At 39.1% G+C, this 22,790-nt stretch overlaps 1 pseudogene; it reads left to right on the top strand.

The window, feature by feature from the left end:
• The first annotated feature begins 773 nt into the window (after positions 1–773).
• LOC111142915 overlaps positions 774–22,790 on the top strand; it is a 45,687-nt pseudogene continuing 23,670 nt past the window's right edge.

Below are 22,790 nucleotides of genomic sequence, written 5' to 3'. Positions count from 1 at the left end.
CTGCTGCTGGTGGGGATTTTCTCGGTCCCTGGAGACCACTTAGGGGGACTCGAACCCCTGGAGACCAGCCAGGGGGACTTGAACTCCCCGCCAGGCCCCTGACCGCCCAGGGGGACCCGAACCCCCCAGCAGGCCCCTGACTGCCCATGGGAACTCGAACCCCCCAGAAGGCCCCTGACCGCCCACGGGGACTCAAACCCCCTGGCAGGCCCCTAACTGCCCAGGGGGACTCGAACCCCCCATCAATCTACCAGCAGAGGAATGGGGCATCCCCGCATCCACTCCAGCCCTGGGGATCATGGCTGCATCCAGCTTCTCCCCAGTGGGCCATACCCTGGAGCTCCAACCAGACGGGACAAGATCCCAACACCTCTGGAGGCTTTTCCCATAAATTCTGATGCTGGCTCAGGTCTCGTCTTTTGATCCCAGATGAGCCCCCAGTGTTAGGGTCTATCATCAAAGGAACAAGACTTACACAAAGCAAAAATCAAACAAAGCTTTATTTCACTCCAAGCATCAAAAATCAAACCCACCAGTCGGGGCCATCTCTTACGAAGAGGTGACGACGACAAGGATGCCACTCCCAACGACGAAGAGGCGATGACGACGAGGACGATAACGCTGCTCCAACGAGGCCACTCCCCTGCGAGGCCGCTCCCCGGACGACGCTGCTCCTGACAACGAAGAGGCGACGACGATGGCGAGGACGACAACCCCGACAACACAGACTCTGCTCCCCATGACGCCACTCTGACAAGGCCAATCCCCGGACGATGCTGCTCCGGATGAGGCTGCTCCGGACGAGGCTGCTTGCCAATGAGGCTGCTCCCCAAACGAGGCCGCTCCGGTGAGGCCGCTCGCGGCAGGGCCGCGGCTCAGGGTGGTGAGGCTGTTCACGGTGGGCCGCTCCCAGCGAAGCTGCTCCCAACAACTATTACCCGATGACTACCCTAATGGCTCCCGATGACTATCACTCTGATGACTACCCTAACAGCTATCCCAACAGCGACTCTAATGGCTATCCCAACAGCTATTCTAACGGCTATCCCAACAGCTATTCTAACTCCTCCTACTACTCCCCCCACCCCAGCCTCACAGACTGACATTTATAGAATTGGTTGAGCCTGGCCCACACACAGGTGGCCAATGAGATTTCAACTCACCACAGTAAATATATGTGCGCCCCACTGATTGGATGTCTCCATCCAGCCTGGCCCGCCCCTATATCCGGGGTTTGCAAGTAAGTTCCTCTGGGAGGGGTGGGGTCAATCTATGTTTACAACCAAACAGCTCCCTCTGGCTAACCAGGCCCCTACAACCCTCACTAAAGATTAGAGAAGAAAGACATCTTTGTCTATGGGTACAAACTACATGTGCTTTCCACTCAATTTTTCTATGAACCTAAAATTGCTCTAAAAAATACAAAGCTCATGGGCAATTAAATTAATTTTTTTAATTAAAAAACATGGGCAAAATTCTTGAACAGATGCTCCACAAAAGAAGATATACAAATGGCCAATAAGAACATGAAAAAATATTCACATATTTACGTAAGTTAAACTACCATAAGCTAAGAATATATACCCATCAGAAGGGCTAAAATTGAAAACACTACCAAATGTTGGTGAGGTTGTGGAATAAGTGGCACTGTTACATATTGTTGGTGGGAACATAACATACTACCTCTCCTTGGAAAAAATTACGACAGTTTTTTTTTTTTTTAAGATTTTATTTATTTATTTGACAGACAGAGATCACAGGTAGGCAGAGAGGCAGGCAGAGAGAGGAAGTGAAGCAGGCTCCCTGCTGAGCAGAGAGCCTGATGCGGGGCTCCATCCCAGGACCCTGGGATCATGACCTGAGCCGAAGGCAGAGGCTTTAACCCACTGAGCCACCCAGGCGCCCCACGACAGTTTCTTTTAAACTAAACATACACTTACCCTATCACCCAACAATTCAGTTCAAGCTACTTACCCAAGAGAAATAAAAACATGCATCCAAAGAAAAAAATGATAAGGAAATAAAGTGGGACTGGACAAGAGAACCAATATGTTCCTGGAAGAACCTGGCAAAATCCTCACTGAGACTCAAAGAATCCCATAAAATATTGATACAGAAAAAAATAAAAGCAGCTCACACTTAAGTTCACAGTATAAAGATGCACTATGAATAGAAAGGAGCAAAAACAAAGGAAAGTAAGTAGAGACCTTCAAAGTCTTTAGACATAGAATTATCCAAAGCATATTAGGAGCACCTGAGTGGCACAGTCAGTTAAGTGGCTGCCTTTGGTTCAGATCATGGTCCTGGGATCCTGGGATAGGGCCTCAAGTGGGCTCCCGGCTCAGTGGAGAGCCTACTTCTCCCTCTCCCCCTCCCCCACTTGTGTTCACCTATACACTCTCTCTCTCTCTCTCTCTCCCTCTCTCTCTCCAATAAGATGAGTAAAACCTTAAAAAAAAAAAAGCACATTAAAAAAGCTTAAATTCTCTATGCTTAAAGAAATAAAAGACAGGGGTGCCTAGGTGGTTCAGTCAGTTAAGCATCTGACTCGATTTCAGCTCAGGTCATGATCAGTAACCTGATTAAAAAAAAAAATCTTAAGGAAAATAAATAAATAAAAGAAAAACTTCAAAATATCTGCAGGAAATGATGAACTACAAGATTACATAATGTACTTGAAAATGAGCTTATAGAAATTCCAAAGCAAAAATTGAGTAATTTTTCTGAAAAACTCAAAAGATGGCTTTAGCAGATTAGACCCTCTCTCTAGAGAAAATAAAAGTAACATGATCCAACCCACTGATTCCCCCTGTACTTCTTTGGGTCTTTGTTTGTTGTTGCTTTACCAGTGGGTGAGGAAGTGTGTCCTAGTTCATTAAATGTTTTCGGTATTTTGTCCTGTTATTTTTTATTCAGAATAATGTTATGTAAATAACTGAAATCAAAATAAAAATCCCAAACTCTCAGTAATAACATAAAAGAAATCTAAGCGAAATCCCTCAACTGCCTGGGTTTTGTATAATACATTTGTCTCTTGGACAGAGTGGTTTTTTTCTGAGTCACAGACCAATCAAAGCAAGCCTAACGTAGGTGACAGTGATCATGATGATGACAGCAACAAATACAGTGCTGACAAGAGCTCAGCCTCCTCAGTTCATGTACTGTGGACTGACCCTGGATTTTTCATATATTTTTCATATATTTTTTGCAGCAAGCAAAAGGCACTGTGTAATCCTGACTGACACCAAGGTGGGCACTTTTAAAAAGGACTGCATTTAGTCCCTTAGTGACGATGTACTGACCACTTGACCACGTGCTGGGTGCTGTGGAAGGCACTGGGAAGGCATTCTGTGGTTGGCATAATATCTGTGGTCCCTGTGCTCATGCATTTTTTAGTTCAGAAATCAGACATTAAAACAAGTGACACCCACAAATGTAATTCTTGAATGTCTGAGAAGCACTGTAAAGGAATAATACTGGGTGCCTTGAGTAAGTATAGAAGGGAGACCCAATTTAGATTAGTCAGACAGCCGTCTTACCCTGACGAAATGAGGGAAGATTCATTTTTTCACTAAAAGCGGCATTAGGGAAGAAATGAGGGGAGAGATTCCAGGGAGAAGGAGGGTTCGTGTGCAAAATTCCTGATTCCACAAGAGGTGGGTGTGTTCGGTACGTAAATAAAAGTCCATGCCCTAAAGTGGAGAGAATTGTGATGGGAAGAGGAGCCAGCAGCAGGCAGATTGGAGGACACTGTGGTCCCAGAATGACAACCACAAGGTTGTATGAAGAGTGACATGACTTACTTCTTTTACAAAACTCACTATGATGACTGGGTGAAAATGAACTGAACTGAAACTGAAAATGATCCCTGGTCATGCTATCAGCCCTAAAAATAGGCTTTTTAAAATTACTAGCCCCTCTGTAAAAGATTTAAAATGCTAAGTGCCATACACTTGCTTAAAAAGAGAGGTGCAGGAACTCTTAGCCGTAACGTTTTCCCCCTTGCTTCCTCCAAACTGCACACACTTCCAGCCACTACTTTTTTTCCCCAGCTTTAGCAAAATATAATTGACACAGAACATCTTGTAAGTTTAGGGCAAATACTAATTAGGTTTTAAAATGTTCTAATATGAAGGGTTTTTTACCCAGAAAAATAATCTCTGAGGTCTGTTAAGGCCCTTCGAAATGGCATTTGCTGTGAATATAGTTCAGATTGCAACTCAAAGTAACGAAGAGATACTTTCATAACAGACTTCTTTGCAGGAAACCAGGTATCTTTCTGTATGCGCAAAACAAGAGGCTATTTTTTTTGATCATCTGAATCTCTAGCAAAATGTGTTAGAAGTGTTCCGTTAGACCACTGTCCCAAATGTGCTTTTGCGCGCTCTCTTTAGACACCATATTCTTGCACTAAGGCTACCTGCATTTCACTGGCCAGAAGAAATTCATGAACTAAAGGACTGCTGCTTGGCTGGGAACTTCACCAAAACCCCAGAGTGGTGTAATCCAAAACGTGTATTCAATTTAAACTGTAGGGCTCTCTTCTTCTGTGATATATCTTGCTACCGAGTTTCCAAAGCAAAGGTATCTGGGTGCTATCTGAAAGCAGAGCCTTCCGCACACCGCCCTCCTTTCTTGTAACAGAACAGATATAGGATAATATAAAAAGATAAGGATTTATTAAACATCTGATCCTCTTGATAGAGAGACAGATGTGCATTGTAAAAACTCACTGACGTGCCATTGGAGCAGAGGGGGAGAATACAAGGACGTGAAAACCACGCAATAAAAAATGGTGCTAAATTGCTTTGTTAGATAAGTTTTAATTTTTCCTAAAAGCAAGGTAGAGAGTAAACAGAAGAATAAGAAGATGCAGAGGAAGGCAGAGCCAGCAAGGTAGAAAGGGGCTGGGCTTCAGTGAAGTGAAATGTTCATGGTTCCCTTCAAGCTGTGAGAAGCAAAGAAATCTTAGGGAAAAAAGACGTCCTTCCTGATCTTTAGTAAAATCTGTTACAACTCATATGAGCTTCATGGATAGTCTTGCATTTGGCAGTGGGGCTCGCTCTCTGATTGAATTACTATCTAAAAGGAGAGATGTCAGCTTCCCCAAGACGGCAAAAATTATGTTGCCAAGAATCAGACAATGACCCAGTGTGGTCTCTGATAGCCTTTGAAACTACCCAAACATTACAGGAAAATAAAGGGAATCACTCCTTAATATGCTTTCCCCTTTGGGAGTTTGTATAATTTGAGCCAGTAGGTTTGAATTACATAAATGGGTTTTTATTCCAATAAATGATCTTAGCAGAGAGAAGAAGTTTACCATGAACTAGCAAACAAAAAGAGTTCTGAAAGTGAATTCCTAGGGAAGGGAATGGAAGTCCATGCCACATATTCTTGGACTGTTCTAAGTTCTTCACTATATCTAAAACATCAAGACACAATGACCTGGAGACTGGCTTACATGCACAAGATTGGCCCTTGGTGCTAGAAGATAAGCTACAGATTTTGTGCTGCCCGAAACTAGGAGTAGTCTCTGAAAGGGTTGAAAAATTAAAGCAACTAAATGTCTTTCAAGTGGATTTCAATCAAATCCAAAAGTTATATACAAATCTATTTAAGAATCTACTCAAGGATACATTTACTAACACACAAGATCTCAAAAAAATTGTGTGAAAAAAGAAATATTAAAAACATACTATATGACTTCATTTAGTATACTAAATGACTTCATTTTTTAACAAAATCACTAAAGGATATCAGACATTCTATAGACATATGAAAAGATGCTCAATTGTATGAGGCATCAAAATCACAATGTCTTAACAACACACATCTGCCAAAGGAAGGATAAGCCAACAATACCAAGCATGATGAGGATGTAGAGAACATGGAATGAGCTGTGTTGCTAGTGCGAATAGAAATTAGTATGACTATGAAAATAGTAGTATCTGCTAATGTTGAATGGCTTTACAGCAATCTTTTTCTATGTATAGACACAAGAAGAATGTGCATGTAAATGAAAAGATATATAAAATAAAAATTCTTAATAATCAAAAAACTAGACAATGCTCAAATGTCCATCAACACTTGTGTCAATAAATGCAGCAATTCATAGAATGGAATACTAAAAATGGCGATGAGAATAAATGATTGACAGATACACACAAAAATATAGACTTATCTCACAAGCAAATATTGAAAAAGTATACTACTAAAAATTGCATAGTTTATGATTCAACTTGAATATAGTACTACAGCAGGATAGTTGTTATCCTTGGCTGAGAGAGATGTGAGGTGACAGAGCAGACTGGCAGGGTGAGGAAGACTTTGGGAGTCCTGTCATGATGCAATTATTTGTATTTGGGGGCTGGCAATGTGGAGGTGCTTAGTTTGAAAAATTCTTATGTGTACACATGTTTATAAGGTGTGCACTTTTCCTTATATATATTTATACTCAAGAAGATTATTTAAAACATATCCGGGGATCAATCTGACAAACAGATATAAGAACTATACATTGAAAAGTAGAATATTACTGAGAGATTTCACTTTTTTTTTTAAAGGTTTTATTTATTTGACAGAGGGAAAGAGCACAGGCAGGGAAAGAGAGAGAGAGGGAGGGTGAGGCAGACTGCCCGTTGAGCAGGGAGCCAGATCCCAGGGCCCTGTGACTATGACTTGAGCCAAAGACAGACACTCAAGTGACTGAGCCACCCAGGCACACCTACTAAGAGATTTTAAAAGGCCTAATCAATGGTGTAACATAGAAAGAGCATGGAAGACTCATTATTTCTTGATCCCCAAATTTATCTATAGAATCAATGTAACTCCAAACTCCCAAAGATCTATTTGTAAAAAAGGCAAGCTTATTCTAACATCTATATGGAAATGCAAAAAAGCCGAGTACAGGCAAGGCCATTTTGAAGAACAAAATGAGAGAAGTTGCTCTATCTATATAGAAACTTATAAAGTTACAATACCTAAGGTAGCATGGGACACAAAGGAATAATTACACAGGAATATGCAGGAAAAATATGCAGCATAAAGGAATGGATAGAAGCAACAAGCTAGAGAGCTCAGAGACTGACATGGGGACAGAGTGGTGATTCATGTCAACTACTGGGAATACTATAGTCTTTCCAGTGAATGGTGTTAGGTCAATGTTATATCCATTAAAAAACGTTAAACTTTTCACTACATCTGTATCTTTGGGGTAAATACCCAGTAGTGCAATTGCAGGGTCATAGGGAAGTTCTATTTTTAATTTCTTGAGGAATCTCCACACTGTTCTCCAAAGAGGCTGCACCAACTTGCATTCCCACCAACAGTGTAAGAGGGTTCCCCTTTCTCCACATCCCCTCCAACACATGTTGTTTCCTGTCTTGCTAATTTTGGCCATTCTAAGTGGTGTAAGGTGGTATCTCAATGTGGTTTTAATTTGAATCTCCCTGATGGCTAGTGATGATGAACATTTTTTCATGGAGCACTGGGTGTGGTACAAAAACAATGAATACTGTTATGTTGAAAATAAATTTAAAAAATTATTTTAAAAAAACGTTAAACTTGATTCCTATATCCCACTATTCACAAAAGTCATTTTTACATGGTTTGTAGATCTAAATGTGAATGACAATACAATAAAGTTTAGAAAATATTACAGAGATTATTCTGTAATAATAATCTTTATTACAGTCCTCCTGGTTTGGAAATAGGACACAAAAGCACTACCTATAAATTAAAAACTCAGGGGTACCTGAGGGCTCAGTCAGTCGCCCATGGACTCTTGGTTTCAGCTCAGGTCATGATTTCAGGGTCTTGACATCAAGCCCCATATTGGGGTCCCCACTCAGTGGGGAGTCTGCTTCCCTTCTCTCTCTTTCTCTGCCCTTCCTCCCACTTGCATACTCTTGCTTTCTCTAAAATAAATAAAATTTTAAAAAATAAATAATTGAAATGAAATAATTAAAAATTTTAACTACTTAAAATTAAGATCTCCTGTTCATCCAAAGACACCATGAAAGAAAGAAAAGGCAAACCAAAGACTTCTAGTATAAACATGTATGTTTATGTACACGTGTGTGTGTGTATATATATATACATTATTATATATGTTTATATGTACACAAATACAAACACACACAAACTCAACCTCAGAATATATAAAGCCATCACAGGCACCCATCAGTAGGTTAAGCATCTGAAAATTTTTGATTCACGTCATGATCTCCAGGTCATGAGATTGAGCCCAGCTTGGAGTCAGCTTGAGATTCTCTTTCCCCCTCCCACTGCCCCTCCCCCAGCTCTCACTCTCTTGCTCTCTCACTCTCTCTCTAAAATAAATAAAATCTTTAAGAAAATAAAGCAGTCATCAAGTCAAAGGAAAAAAAAAGACACACAACCCATTAGAAAAATACGTAAGACAAAGGCTATCCCAATAAATAGTAGATGTGAATCAACCTCCTATTTATCACTATTAAAGAAAAGTAAATTAAACCTGATTTAAAACTACAAACTCACCAAAATGACTAAAATTTTGAAGTCTGGCATTTCTACATGATGGTGAGTCTATGGAGCACTGGAAATTTATACAATGCTGGTGAGAGTATAAATTGGGACATTTATATTGAAAAATGATTGGATATTATCTATCATAAAATGAACAAATGAACACCACAGGATCAACTAATTTCAGTCTTAAATATATGCCCAACTGAGATGCTTATGTATGTACTGAGTGCCATAAATGACACCCCAAGTTCTCATCAGCAGTAGAATGAGAACATAATTGCAGTACCTTCATCAAATGGAATACTAAACTGCAAAACATATGAATAAATTATTACTGAAACCAACAACTTGAACAAATTATAAATCATAATGTTGAAGAAGCCAACATAAAACAAATCATCCTGTATAATTCAATTTATGTGAAGATACAAACAGGCAATAGTAACGTATGATGCTATAAGTCAGATTAAAGTTTCTGTATTAGTTATCTATTACTACACACAAATTTCCCCAAGCAACTCTTATCACTTCAGAGTTTCTAGAAACCAGGAATCTAGGCATGGTTTAGCCTGGTTCTCTGCTTCAAGGTCTCTCACAAGTTACAATCAGGGTGCTTCCTGGGACCCTAGTCATTTCAAGGCTCAACGGAAGAAGGATCACCTTTTCAAGCTCAGTCACGTGGTTTTTGGTAAAATTCATTTCATCATGGGCTGTTGGACTGAAGGCCGCAGTTCCACACTGGCTGCTGCCTGAAGACTAATCTCAACCCTTACCATTTGGGCCTGTCCACTATAGCAACTTGCTTCATCAAAGTGAGCAAGAAAAGAAGACAAAAGTGCTAGAGATATGGAAATCAGTCCTTTGTAATCATGAAGTGACACTCCATCACTTTTGCCATCTTCTGTTTGTTAGGATAGAGTTAAAGATACCTAATTTAAGCCCACACTCAGGAGAGGCTTACATAAAGGTCTAAATACTGGAAAGCATAGATCATTGTCAAAAGCTGCCTACAGTTTCTTGTGGGAGAACAGAAGGAGTTGAAATTTGGGAGTTGCTAGGCAAGGCTATTTGGGAATTTTGGTAATAATCTATTGCTTGACTTTGGTTATGATAGAAGAACATAGCTACTTTTTGAAAATTATCTACAGGAAGAATATAATTCAGTTACTTTTCTTTACATACATATGATTTATAAATTAATTCTTTTAAAAAAGAAAATCATTGGGCCTAGAATAGAATTTAGGAAGACAAGAGTAAATATACTTGGCAAGTTTAAAGTCCAGTATCAAAACATGAAAACAATACTTTTGAAAATATGAGATGAACTGGGGCTCCTGATGAGAGACTAGCCATGCAAGGAGCTGCTGAATTTGTGGGATGAGAGACTCTGTAAAAATCAATGGAGCCCTTATGGTCACATTATTGATTAGAGAGCATGCTGTTGGTATACGAGTATCAATAAAAAGTCCCTATAGTTTATTGATCAAGGAGTACATGGGATAATCAATGTTTTAAAGGATTATTCTGCCAGTGAAGCGGCAGCAAAGCAAGGCACAATGAAACAGATCATCCAGTTTTCAAATTCTGGGTCTACCACTTACTCACTGTAATTCTGAGGATGGCACTCAGCCTTTCTGAACTTCAATCACCAATTCACAAAGTGGGTATAATATGCCCTAACTTGCAAAGTTCTTGTAAATACCAGTGAGGTCAGGTATGGAAGGAACACACTATAGAACTTAGCACACAGTAGACACTCAATACATAAGAAGCATTATTTCAATTTTATTTTTATGATGGGAGATAATCAATGGAGATTGATAATACCCTGCATTTCATTACAGACATCATCAGAGAATTGGAGAAAGATGGAGGAAGTCCTCTGCTGTTTACCAACTAGCCTACAATTTTGTGCCACAGAAAAATACAGAAGGCCCACCAGACCTCAGCTGGTGTACCTGTGCTTTGGATAATCCTGAGGCATAACATGGACTTGTGATTTTATTTTTCCTGGGAGGTTGTTCTGGTTGTCCATGCTACCATGATATCTAAATCCATGATTAGGACCCTCCTATGTCTGGTGTAAAAGAAGACTGAGCATCTGTTGTGAACCAGAAAGCCTAAAAGATTCTCTACAAGATTTTCCAGGTGGGGCACCTGGGTTGCTCAGTGTGTTAAAGCCTCTGCCTTCAGCTCAGGTCACGATCCCAGGGTCCTGGGATTGAGCTCCGCATCAGGCACTCTGCTCAGCGGGGAGCCTGCTTCCCCCCCTCTCTCTCTGCCTGCCTCTCTGCCTACTTGTGATTTCTGTCAGATAAATAAATAAAATCTTTAAAAAATTAAAAAAAAAAAAAGATTTTCCAGGCTGTGGTGGTTATGGTTATGGCAGAAGTGTGTCATACTAGATAATCCTGTTTGATGAACTGCTTGGAAAGATCCTTGGTGAGTAAAGTCCTGAGGGAAGAGACTCCACATTTCATATTACACAAACCTTTTAATTCCAGTTCTCACCAGCAAAATTGCAATCTTAATTTTTTTTGTCCCTAGAAAGAATGACTATACACACCTCCTTTCTTTTCTTTTTACTCCTCTTCAAGGCAAAAGTATATTATCTCTATTTCCTCTTTTCACTTCTTTTCTTTCCACCTCTTATTTTAGTTGACTGCTCTCTGGCTTTCAACACTGATACTCCACTAAACTGCTCTTGTTATAGCTGCCAATGACTTCCATTTTGTCTGAATAAATGGATGTTTCCTACTATTCATCTTGGTCCCCGGCCTGGAATCATATCTCTTAGATGACTTACCCCTGCTCCTCACCTCTGCTCCTTTCCTTACTTGGCCTCTGTGGCATCATATTCTTCAGGGTTTCTTCCCATCATCTCTTCAGTCACTTTATGAGGTTCCAACTTTTCTTCCAGGCATCTGAATTGTGAACGCTTCTGGGACCTGGCTCTGGGATCTTTATTCTCTTCTATTTATATCCTCTTTTGACGTGATCTCATATAATCCACAGACTTATGCTACCTTTATTCTGATACCTCCCACATTGATATTTCCTGCCTTAATACTCTTCTTGAAAATCAAACTCATAAATCAAATAACACCTGAGTTTTTCTTTTGAAAGTTATCATGTTCACAATAAAAGAAATGATCAAACCCAGCCTTACACCTGCAATGTCTCCTGCTTCTTTACCCACCTGCTCCTTCTCTTCAAGCCTCTGTATAAATGTAGTTCTCAAACAGGTCTTCCCTCACCATCTTGTCTCATCCTGCCCCTCCTCTTTTTATCTCATCTTTTTTGTTTGTTTCATTCCTCAACACAATATTAAATTTTGTTCAACTATATCTTTACTTATTTACTGTCTTCTCATAGTAAGACATAAATCTGTAGAGTAAGAATGCTTATCCGGCTTCTCATCTGCTAGATTTCCAGCAGTAAGAACAAATATGAAACATAGTAGGCATTCAACAAATACTTCTTAATTTCACTAACAGAAAAAAAAATTACCATAATACTTATATCTTGGCCCACAAGATATAAGTTATCACTATGTTTGTGGTTTTAGCTAACCATGAAAAATCTGATTAAGGCACTGTGTCTTGGTGCTGCTGACTGACTGCAGGTTGGCATATCTAAATATCACCAAGCCCATGAGTAAGATTCTGGATAAAGAGCAGGTGCCTCCGGGCCTATAAAAATATTAAGAAAAAACAGAAACAACTTATTGGGTCTCATGGGCAAAAACTGTGAACACAGAAGCAGTAGCACCACCTACCAATGCTCTTCCTCTGCTGATCCAAAGGCAGGGTTCTCAGACCGGGTTACTTCAATATGGGTGAGACTGACAAAAAATGTAAAGTTGATGTTCCTCTCGGAACAGTTCCTGTTAGACCTGCTGCTGAGATCACTTGAATTAGTTGTGATTCAAGCATTTTCAGAAGAAAGAAGAAGTCAGATGCAAGAGCCACAGCCTTCTTATGAGATTCAAAAAACTGTAATTTAAAAAGATCTCTTCATGGGGTGCCTGGGTGGCTCAGTGGGTTAAAGCCTCTACCTTTGGCTCGGGTCATGATCCCAGAGTCCTGGAATCAATCCCCACGTCGGGCTCTCTGCTCAGCAGGGAGCCTGCCTCCTCCTCTCTCTCTGTCTGCCTCTCTGCCTACTTGCGGTCTCTGTCTGTCAAATAAATAAATAAAATTAAAAAAAAAAAAAAGATCTCTTCGCTTCTCCCCATATTCCCATCCAGCAAGAGTCCAGGCTAGAATAAGCATCCTGGAGGAAAAGACATCTAAACTATCGCCTCAGAATCGATGAGAACTACCAGTTACAGTGCATGAGGGTGTTGGGTTTAGAAGTAGGAATCTGAAGCATAAGGTCTCAGTGAAATAATCTATTTAAATAATCTACAGAAAACTTCAGTTACAACAGGAACATTCACAAAAATTTTAGTCCAAATCTCCAGATTTTTGAGGATTAACACTTGACTGACTTCTATAAAGCCTGAAATGGACTCATGAGAAACACTGTAAATAAGACCATTTTTTGGTGTTTTGCTTTTATAGTTTTAGGTGAGATGATTCATTTCTCCCTATTTTACATTAAATAAACTGAAATCAGCAAGAGTATGTTTTTGGCTTCCTTTACTTCTAAAAGAGTTTAAAAATTTTTAATAATAATCTCAGTCTACCCAATATTGGACCAAAAGATTTTGGACCAATCTGGGCCGTGAAAAAAATGTCCAGATTACAATTAATGCTATAACTTCTCAAGGTTCACTACTTATCTTCCTTATCAAATGCTCCTCCTATCTATGGTAAGAAAAAGTGCTAATCAGGGGTGCCTGGGTGGCTCAGTGGGTTAAGCCTCTGCCTTCAGCTCAGGTCATAATCTCAGGGTCCTGGGATCGAGTTCCGCATCGCTTTCCTCCTCTCTCTCTCTCTCTCTCTCTCTCTGCTTGCCTCTCTGCCTACTTGTGATCTCTCTCTGTCAAATAAATAAATAAAATCTTAAAAAAAAAAGAAAAGAAAAAGTGCTAATCAGATTGGAAGTTATTAACTACAACATCACAATGAAATAAAATGACCTAACTTTAAACATATATTACATAGCATATTTTAGTAATACCTGGAGAGTCATACATTTCAGAGAAAGAATAATTTTTATACTTTAAAAGGCCAATAATAGAACATTGGCATCTTCCAATAATATGATCAAATACTTCATTTTACCTTTCTCATGATACTACCTTCATTCTTATAGCCTATCTAATAAAGGTTAACTCAGGTCTGGGGTACCTTCACATTCCAAAGAAAGGTCTAGCCTTTTACTGGCTCCTGGAAGAAAATATATAAGCCCCTGGAATATCTTGCCTAATTAAAATGTTTTGCCTAACTTCTCCAGAGAAGACATACAAATGGCTAACAGACACATGAAAAAATGTTCGACATCATTAGCCATCAGGGAGATTCAAATCAAAACCACATTGAGATACCATCATACACCAGTTAGAATGGCAAAGATTAACAAGACAATAAGCAAGTGTTGGAGAGGATGTGGAGAAAGGGGAACCCTCTTACACTGTTGGTGGGAATGCAAGTTGGTGCAGCCACTTTGGAAAACAGTGTGGAGATTCCTTAAATTAAAAATAGAGCTACCTTATGACCCTGCAATTGCACTACTGGGTATTTACCCCAAAGATACAGAGGTAGTGAAAAGAAGGGCCATCCGTACTCCAGTGTTCATAGCAGCAATGGCTACAGTCGCCAAACTGTGGAAAGAGCCAAGAGGCCCTTCAACACACTAATGGACAAATAAGACATGGATATGATATGAAGATATGATAAGATATGGATAAAGAAGATAATACAACGGAGTATTATGCCTCCATCAGAAAGGATGAATACCCAACTTTTGTATCAACATGGGCTGGACTGAAGGAGATTATGCTGAGTGGAATAAGTCAAGCAGACAGAGTCAATTATCATATGGTTTCACTTACTTGTGGAGCATAAGGAATAATATGGAGGACACTAGAAGAAGGAAAGGAAAAGTGAATTGGGGGAAATCAGAGGGGGAGACAAAGCATGAGAGACTGTGGACTCAGAAACAAACTGAGGGTTTTGGAGGAGAGGGTGGTGGGGGGATGGGTAAGCCTGGAGGTGGGTATTAAGGAGTGCACATTTTGCACGGAGCACTGAGTATGGTACATAAATAATGAATCTTGGAACACTGAAAAAATAAAAATTAAATTAGTAAATTAAAAAAATAATAAAGAAATAAAATGTTTTGTCTATGTTTTGGACTATCACATAAACTGCCAGATTGTTTATGCTGACAATGTGATTTATGGTGAAGGTCTTAGTCTACACTGAATCAATTTGACTTCTAAAGCGGCATCAGGGAAAAAAGGGGGGGGCCTCAGTCTGAGTAACTGAGAACAGCTACATGAGGTCTACATGTCTACCCATGGTTGTCCCTCACAATAATAAAATTGCTAAACACCAAGGCTTGGGTGAGCTTTCCTGGTGGGGAATCGTCAGAAGATTCACACTGTGGATATTCTTGGCATCTAGATCCAAATGTATGAAAATATTAGACACACTCATAAAAGAATACTCAGGTGGTAGAGAAACAGACACACATGCTTAGCTGTGGAAGTCGGTAAATACAAAACCCATACCGTGATAATTGGGGATTTTCAGAAGTGAATTCCTTTTCTCTTTGAGAAGCCCAAGAAGAACTGCTTGATGAAGGATTTAAAAGGAAATCTGAGGAGTAAATAAAGAGATAAATCAACTGAAAGAAAAGAGACTGAGACAACTAAAAGCAATGAAAGCCGAGGGTTTCACAGTTCCTGATGCAGCTGGTAATGTGTTCACTATGGGATATAGTAAGGCTATATGGTATAGGGAAGAAAATTCTGAGCCGGTAAATCAAAGAGGCTCTTAGAACTTCTGTTAAGGAGATTACAAAATGAGGCTTCTTTCTGGTTTGGTAGCATAATGCTGTGGCTCACTTTTGAAATATATGTTATGCTTCCTTTATTTAATAAAAGTTTTAAAAATAAAAATATTTTCCAAAGAATATCAGAACCTGTAACCCAGGAAACATTTGCAAGTTTTTTGAAATAATTCACTTAAATAAATGGGGAAAAAGTCAGAAGATGTAATGGAAGACAGACCAAGTTTGTAATATCATTGAAACAAATAAAATACTATAGAATAAAATCAAGACACATATAATGTTATATGAAGAATTGTTCAAATATTGAGAGAGAAAAAAATTGTAAAAGAGGGTTAGAAATTAAAGTGTCAATCTTTTGAGTTAATGTATACATTTAATAGGATTCAAATGAATATGGCAAAAAGGATTTTTGGGAAGTAGAAAAACTTACCTTAAAGTATATATGTAAAAAGTAAAAGTAAGAATGCAATTCTGGGGGGAAAATGTTTGTAAATGATGGGGGAAAGCGGACTCACTCTAAACATATGTTAAAATATCCCAACAATTTCTACACTGGTACTGACCCCTGAATATTTAAACATCAATAAGACAGTCTTGAAAGCTTAAAAATAGACTCATATTAATACTGAAAATCAACATATGGTGAATTTGGTGTTTTGCATTAATGAAATGATATGGATTTTTCCGTAAATGGTATTTGGACTATAGGGTAGCCATATGCAAAAAAAGTTTGAGTTCCCTTATGCCTTTTACAAAATAAATTTCAGATGAATCAAGTTGAAACATGAAAAATTCAACTAAAATCCTAGGTAATATATTTGAGCTTTAAAAAATAATACTGTAGTGGCACCTGGGTGGCTCAGTCAGTTAAGCATCTGGCTCTTGATTTTGGCTCAGGTCATGATCTCAGCATCGTGAGATCAAGTCCCATGTTGGGCTCCAATCTGGGCTTGGAGCTTGCTTAAGATTCTCTCTTCCCTTCCCTCTGCCCTTCCCCTCAACTCACGTGCTCTCCCTCTCAAATTAAATAAATAAAAATTAGTAAGTAAATATATTAAAAAAACAAAAAATAGTACTGTAATAAAGAGGCCCTTTCTATTTTTCATATTTTTTTTGAGATTTACTTATTTATTTTACAGAGAGAGAGCTTGAGGCACCAGTGGGGGCAGGGGGGAGAGAGGGAGGAGAGAGAATCCTCAAACCAACTCCATACTGAGCACTGAGCCTGGCAAGGGGCTTGATTCCAAGACTCTGAGACTATGACCTGAGCCAAAACCAAAAGTCAGCCTCTTGACTGACATCCAGGCACCCCAAAGAGGCCCTTTTTAGATGTTACATGAAAGAAAGACATAAAATAAAAAATTAATAAATTTACCTACATAAAAATAGTGAAATTATTTATTAAAAATATATAAGCAAAACAAAAAGACAAATGACAAGATGGAAGAAACTGCAATTTATACCAGATAAGGAGATCATTTCTTCAAGCTACAAGGATACCCTCATAAAACAGTAAGAAAAAGAACAATTGCATGAAAAACTGGGCTAAAATAGTAGAAGAAAATAAAGCTGTAGGGGTGATAAGGAGATGTGCAAATTAGAACTTAAAGTTATCTGACTTCTAAAAGCAGCAAGATGGAGGGGATGGGGTAACTGGGTGATGGACATTAAGGAGGGCACGTGATGTAATGAGCACTGGGTGTTATACGCAACTGATGAATCACTGACTTTTACCTCTGAAACTAAGAATATACTATATGTTAATTAACTGAATTTAAATAAAAAAAACATAAAATAAATAAAAGCAGCAAGAGATGACATGTTTGTTGGGACATCAGGTCAGCAAGGGTTTGGGGAAACCGACCATCTCTCATAGTTGCTAGTGACAGTGCAAATTGCCACAATTATATATCAAAACTTCAAGTGCACAAAAACCTCTGACCTGGCAAGTTCATTTTAAGACTATCTTACAGATAACTTTGCCCGAGCGGAAAATGACAAACGTACTAGGATACGTGTTGCAGCATTGCGGTAATGGCAAAAGACTGAAACAACTCTAAAGTCCATCCATCAGACACTGGTAATGTAAACCATGGGACAGATGTATAACAGACACTCTACAGTCATTAAAATAAAAAGGGAAACACCATTTTAACTATCATGAGATAATCTCCAAGAGGTATCATAAAGTTAAAAAAATGATGCAGAAACTGCTCAATTTAAATTATCACATGGATAACATAGTAATTTCTTCCAGTTCCTACCTATTGTTATAAAGTTTTGTCTCCTTATTTGCTCACCAGGATAAAGTATCTTTTCTTTTGTCTCTGCAACTATATCAAATGTTCAGGTTCTATCTAAACCATGGAGGCCACTACTATCTCTCACTCCAGGCAGCTTTTCCTGTCTGACCTAACTTAATACAAACAGCTTCAATGAGCCCAGTTGAGCCCTAATGTGTGACAGTATGGGATGTAGTCAGTGCTTATTAAATACTTCTCTAATAAATATATGACCAATACATGATCATCAGAATTACTCAGATAACACTACTTGAAAGAAAAGACATAATTTTTCAAAATGGAAACTTTTATTATATATGTGTATTTCTATGATAAAAATAATTCACATTCATTGAAGATAAATTTATAAAGCACACAAGACTATAAAAATAACAAAAATAAACTTTAATCTCTTTGGCAACCTAGACTTACAAGTATTTTTTTTTCTTTTTTTTTCCAATTTATTTTATTTTATTTCTTTTCAGTGTTTTTTTTTAAATAGACTGCAACTGTATGTACCACAAATTAAATTATTCTAAAATGAACTTTTCCAAGTTCATTTGCATACAACAAATAACTCATTTATATGGAAAGGGATCTGGAGGATGGGCAAGAAATTCAGTTTGCCAAGTTTACAAAAACATTCAGTTGCTTCTGGAACTCTTTTTGGTTTCCTGACATGAAGACTTTTATTGGCCCCCAGAAAAAGCAGCCAATTTCTCAGCATTTGTCTGATTTCAAAGATGCCTTGCCCTACTTTCACTTTCAGTCCCCTTATAGTAATAGAAAATAAAATGTTAGATTCTGTCCTGAAGACAACACCAGAATTTTGCATCCGTGAAGAAGGTAAGGGTAAACTTTAGACCTTATCATTTACAAAATATGAAGCAGGCCAACAGAAAGTTAGGGAGGGTCAGAAGAGAAACAGGGAGAGTTGGTGAGTTCTCTGTTTCTCTGAGTTCCATAGAGTCCCCAATTCTACTGACATGCTGGTCACTTTCTCAGCCTATATTCCTGATAGCTTGGATAAGAATCTGAATTTTAGGTCAGGCATTAAATCGTTCATATTTACCACAAATGTGTGGATTACATGTGTTACCGGTGCCATAAAAGAGGCAAAAGTGCTTTTCTTTTTCTTTTCTTCCACCTTCCCTCACTCCCTCTATCCCCTTCTCCCTCCCTCTCTTTTTCTTTTCTCTTTTGTTTTTGAGGCAGAGTATTTACAATGAAATGTCCTAAGTAGCCTTTTTACTAGTGTAAGAACTTTAGCAGTAACTTTTAAGCCTTCAAATTAAAGCCTAATGTAGAAACAGAAAAGTGCTCAGCTCCAAAGTATGTAGTAGGTGAAACACAAAATAAATCCATCCCTGTATTTACTATTTAGGTTAAAAATAGGGAGTACTCCCAATACCCTAAAAACTTTCTTGTGATCCTTCCACTCAAGAACTCCTCCAACCAGCTCAAAGATATTCGCTCTCTTTACTTTTCACATCAGAGACTAAGTTTGTTCATTTGTGAATTTTATGTAAGTGGAATCAATGTTTTTTGCTGTGTTGTTGGGTTTAACTGCAGTTTGATTATTTTCATTACTGTAAGACATTCTGTTGTACCAAGAGGCCAGTGTTTAGCTATTTTCTGTGGACAGACATTTGGGTTACCTTCAGTTTGGAGTTACTACACATATTGCTGCTATGATCATTCTATATATGTTCTTTATGCACGTGTACTCATGTATCTGCTGGACATAACACTTAGAAGTGAAATGGCCAGGTCATAGGAACTTTTTGTCAGCTTAAGTAAGCTTAAGTTCCAGTTCTCTGAGTGCATTGTAAGTCACCCTGAATTTTACAATGGTTTCTGAAAAAGAAACAGATTTTCAAGAAGAGAGTTCCAAGTCTGCAACAATTTGTATATATTTAATGATTCTACCTTTTCATGGTGGCAGATAAATTAAACAAATATACTTTATATTGGCTTGGAAGTAAGTTACCTATGACAATGAGCAAAATGTGTGGAATAAACTGTGCTGTAAATAGAAGTTTCTGATTCAATAGGCTCTGTACACCACTTCAAGAAGCAAGAGGAGTAAGATGGGGGGAAAGAAGGGAGGGGAAGAAGACAAGACAAAGGGAAGAAAAGAGATGGATTTTAAAACGAAAGAAAGAAAAGAAAGAATGCTGATCATGCAAAACTTTGGTGAAAAATACCAGATATACACATTCAGCAAAAACTGGGCATCAATGTAAAGATAACAGCTCTCCTTGGTTATAAGGACTTGATGTCCTTCTTCAGGTTTGGTCACTATTCCTACAGTTTGGAAAGGATATTTCCTGGGGAGCTGGGCCACACACTGACCTAACTCTGGTGTTCCAGTTGGGGCTGGAGCACTCCAAGTTACAGGGAGGAAGCCCACCTACACCCAGAACCCACAGTCCTGAGACCTTGGACCCTTCAGAGAGTGCTCAGGATAAGCCTATATCAGAGAATTCTGTGCACTTCTTCACGTGAGCCTTTTTCTTAGTTCATGCTACCTCTACTAGGTGACGTTCATCAACACAGATGCTGATTTTGAAGCCCTTGGGGGGATAATGAGTGACAAGTAGTGCCAATGTAAATTAGCAAGTTTGCCGCTTCCTAAGAAGAGTGAGACACAAACAAGTCAGCTGCAAGAGAAAGGGAGCTGGGGAACAACAGTAGAAAAGACTGCTGCCACGAACGACTCCTCAGTCCCATTTTTTTTTTTTAAAGATTTTATTTATATATCTGACAGAGAGAGAGATCACAAGTAGACAGAGAGGCAGGCAGAGAGATAGAGAGAGAGGGAAGCAGGCTCCCTGCTGAGCAGAGAGCCCGATGCGGGACTCGATCCCAGGACCCTGAGATCATGACCTGAGCCGAAGGCAGCGGCTTAACCCACTGAGCCACCCAGGCGCCCCTCCTCAGTCCCATTTTTATTAGATATAGACAGTAATCAACAAAGCAGCCGAAGAAGGTTACACATTAATCATATGCCTTATAGATAAACAAGAAGGAGGGCAAAATATTTCTGGTCAAGCAGTATAAAGTTAATAGTCGAGCAAGCACATTCAAAGGGCTCATCCAATTAGCCACAAGTGCTCTCAGGGGGAAAGGGGAAATAATGGAAAAATGAAGCAGGGGGCGTTCCCCTCTGAACGAGCTGGGCATCCCCTGCTGCTCGGCTTCAAGGACGTATATCGTCCTCTCCCCTAGAGGCCTGTTGCCAGTATATGTTTTTTCTTAAGGCTGTATCTAAACATGCCTGGTAACTAGTATAATTTCTCATGGGTCATATTTTAAGTAATACATTGTTCTGAGGGACAGTTACGTAAGTTCAACCAGCAGAGTCTGACTGATGTGATACCAAAGTCACATATTTTAAAAAAGGTTTTTTAAAATTTTATTTCCAGGGTAGTTAACGTACAGTGTTGCTTTAGCTTCAGGTGTATAATATAGTGATCCAGCAATCCCGTCTATTATTCAGTGCTCATCAAGATAAGTGGATTCCCGGGGCACCTGGGTGGCTCAGTGGGTTAAAGCCTCTGCCTTCGGCTCAGGTCAGGATCCTGGGGTCCTGGGATCGAGCCCCGCATCGGGCTCTCTGCTCGGCAGGGAGCCTGCTTCCTCCTCTCTCTCTGCCTCCTTGTGATCTTTGTCTGTCAAATAAATAAATAAAAATCTTAAAAAAAAAAAAAAAAGATAAGTGGATTCCCAATCCTCTTCACCCATCTCACCCATACCTCCACCCCCGCCCCCTCTGGGAATTATCGGTTTGTTCTCTATAGTTACGAATCTGTTTCTTAGTTTGTCTCTTTCTTAACTTTGCTTGTCTTGTTTCTTAAATTCTACATATAAGTAAGATTATATGGTATTTGTCTTTCTCACTGGCTTATTTCACTCAGTATTATACTCTAGCTACATCCTTGTCATTGTAAATGGCAAGATTTCATTCTTTTTCATGGATGAGTAAAATTCCATTAAGATAGAACGATTGATTGATCTTACATCTTCTTAATCCATTCATCTATCAATGGGCATTTGGGCTGCTTCCATAGTTTGGCTACTGTAAATCATGTTACTATAATCATAGGAGTGCATGTACCCCACTGAATTTTTGTTCTCATATATTTTGGGTAATCCAGTAGGGTGATACTGGATCAGAGGGTAGTTCTATTTTTAGTTTTATGAGGAATATCCAAACTGTCTTTCACAGTGGCTGGCCCAGTTTGCATTCCCACCAACATTGCAAGTGGTTTCCTTTTTCTCCTTGCCAACACTTGTTGTTTCTTGTATTTTAAATTTTAGCCATTCTGACAGGTGTGAGGCGATATGTCATTGTAGTTTGGTTTATATGTCCCTGATGATGAGTGATGTTGAGCATCTTCTCATGTTTGTGTTGGCCATCTGTGTGTCATCTTTGGAGAAATGACTGCTCATGTCTTCTGCCCCCCCCTTTTTTTTTGAAAGAGAGAGACAAAGAGAGAGAGAAAGAGCAAGGGTGTGCACAAATGGGGAGCGGCAGAGGGAGAGAAGCGAAAATCTTTAGCAGGTTCTGTGTTCAGTGCAGACCTGATGTGGGGCTCAATCTCACAATCCTGAGATCATGACCTGAGCTGAAACCAAGAGTCAGACATTTAACAGACTGAGTCACTTAGGTGCCCCTCTTCTGCCCATTTTCTAGCTGAATTATTTGGTTTTTTGGTATTGAGTTGTATCAGTTCTTTATACATTTTGGATGCTAGCCTTTTATCAGCTATGTCATTTGCAAATATATTCTCCCATTCAATAGGTTGTCTCTTAGTTTTGTTGGTTGTTTCCTTAGCTGTGCATCAGACTTTTATTTCGATGTAGTATCAAATTTATTTTGGCTTTTGTTTCCTTTGCCTCAGGAGACATATCTAGAAAAATGTTACAGCCGATGTCAGAGAGACTCCTCCCTATGCGCTTTCTAGGACTTTCATGTTTTCAGGTCTCAAATTCAGATCCTTAATTCATTTTGAAACTCAATTGATA

Source organism: Enhydra lutris, unplaced genomic scaffold, assembly GCF_002288905.1.
Source record: "Enhydra lutris kenyoni isolate GAN:26980312 unplaced genomic scaffold, ASM228890v2 scaffoldscaffold9, whole genome shotgun sequence".
NCBI lineage: Eukaryota > Metazoa > Chordata > Mammalia > Carnivora > Mustelidae > Enhydra > Enhydra lutris.
Note: the sequence above shows the minus strand (reverse complement) of the source record. Positions and strands in the feature narration are given on the sequence as shown.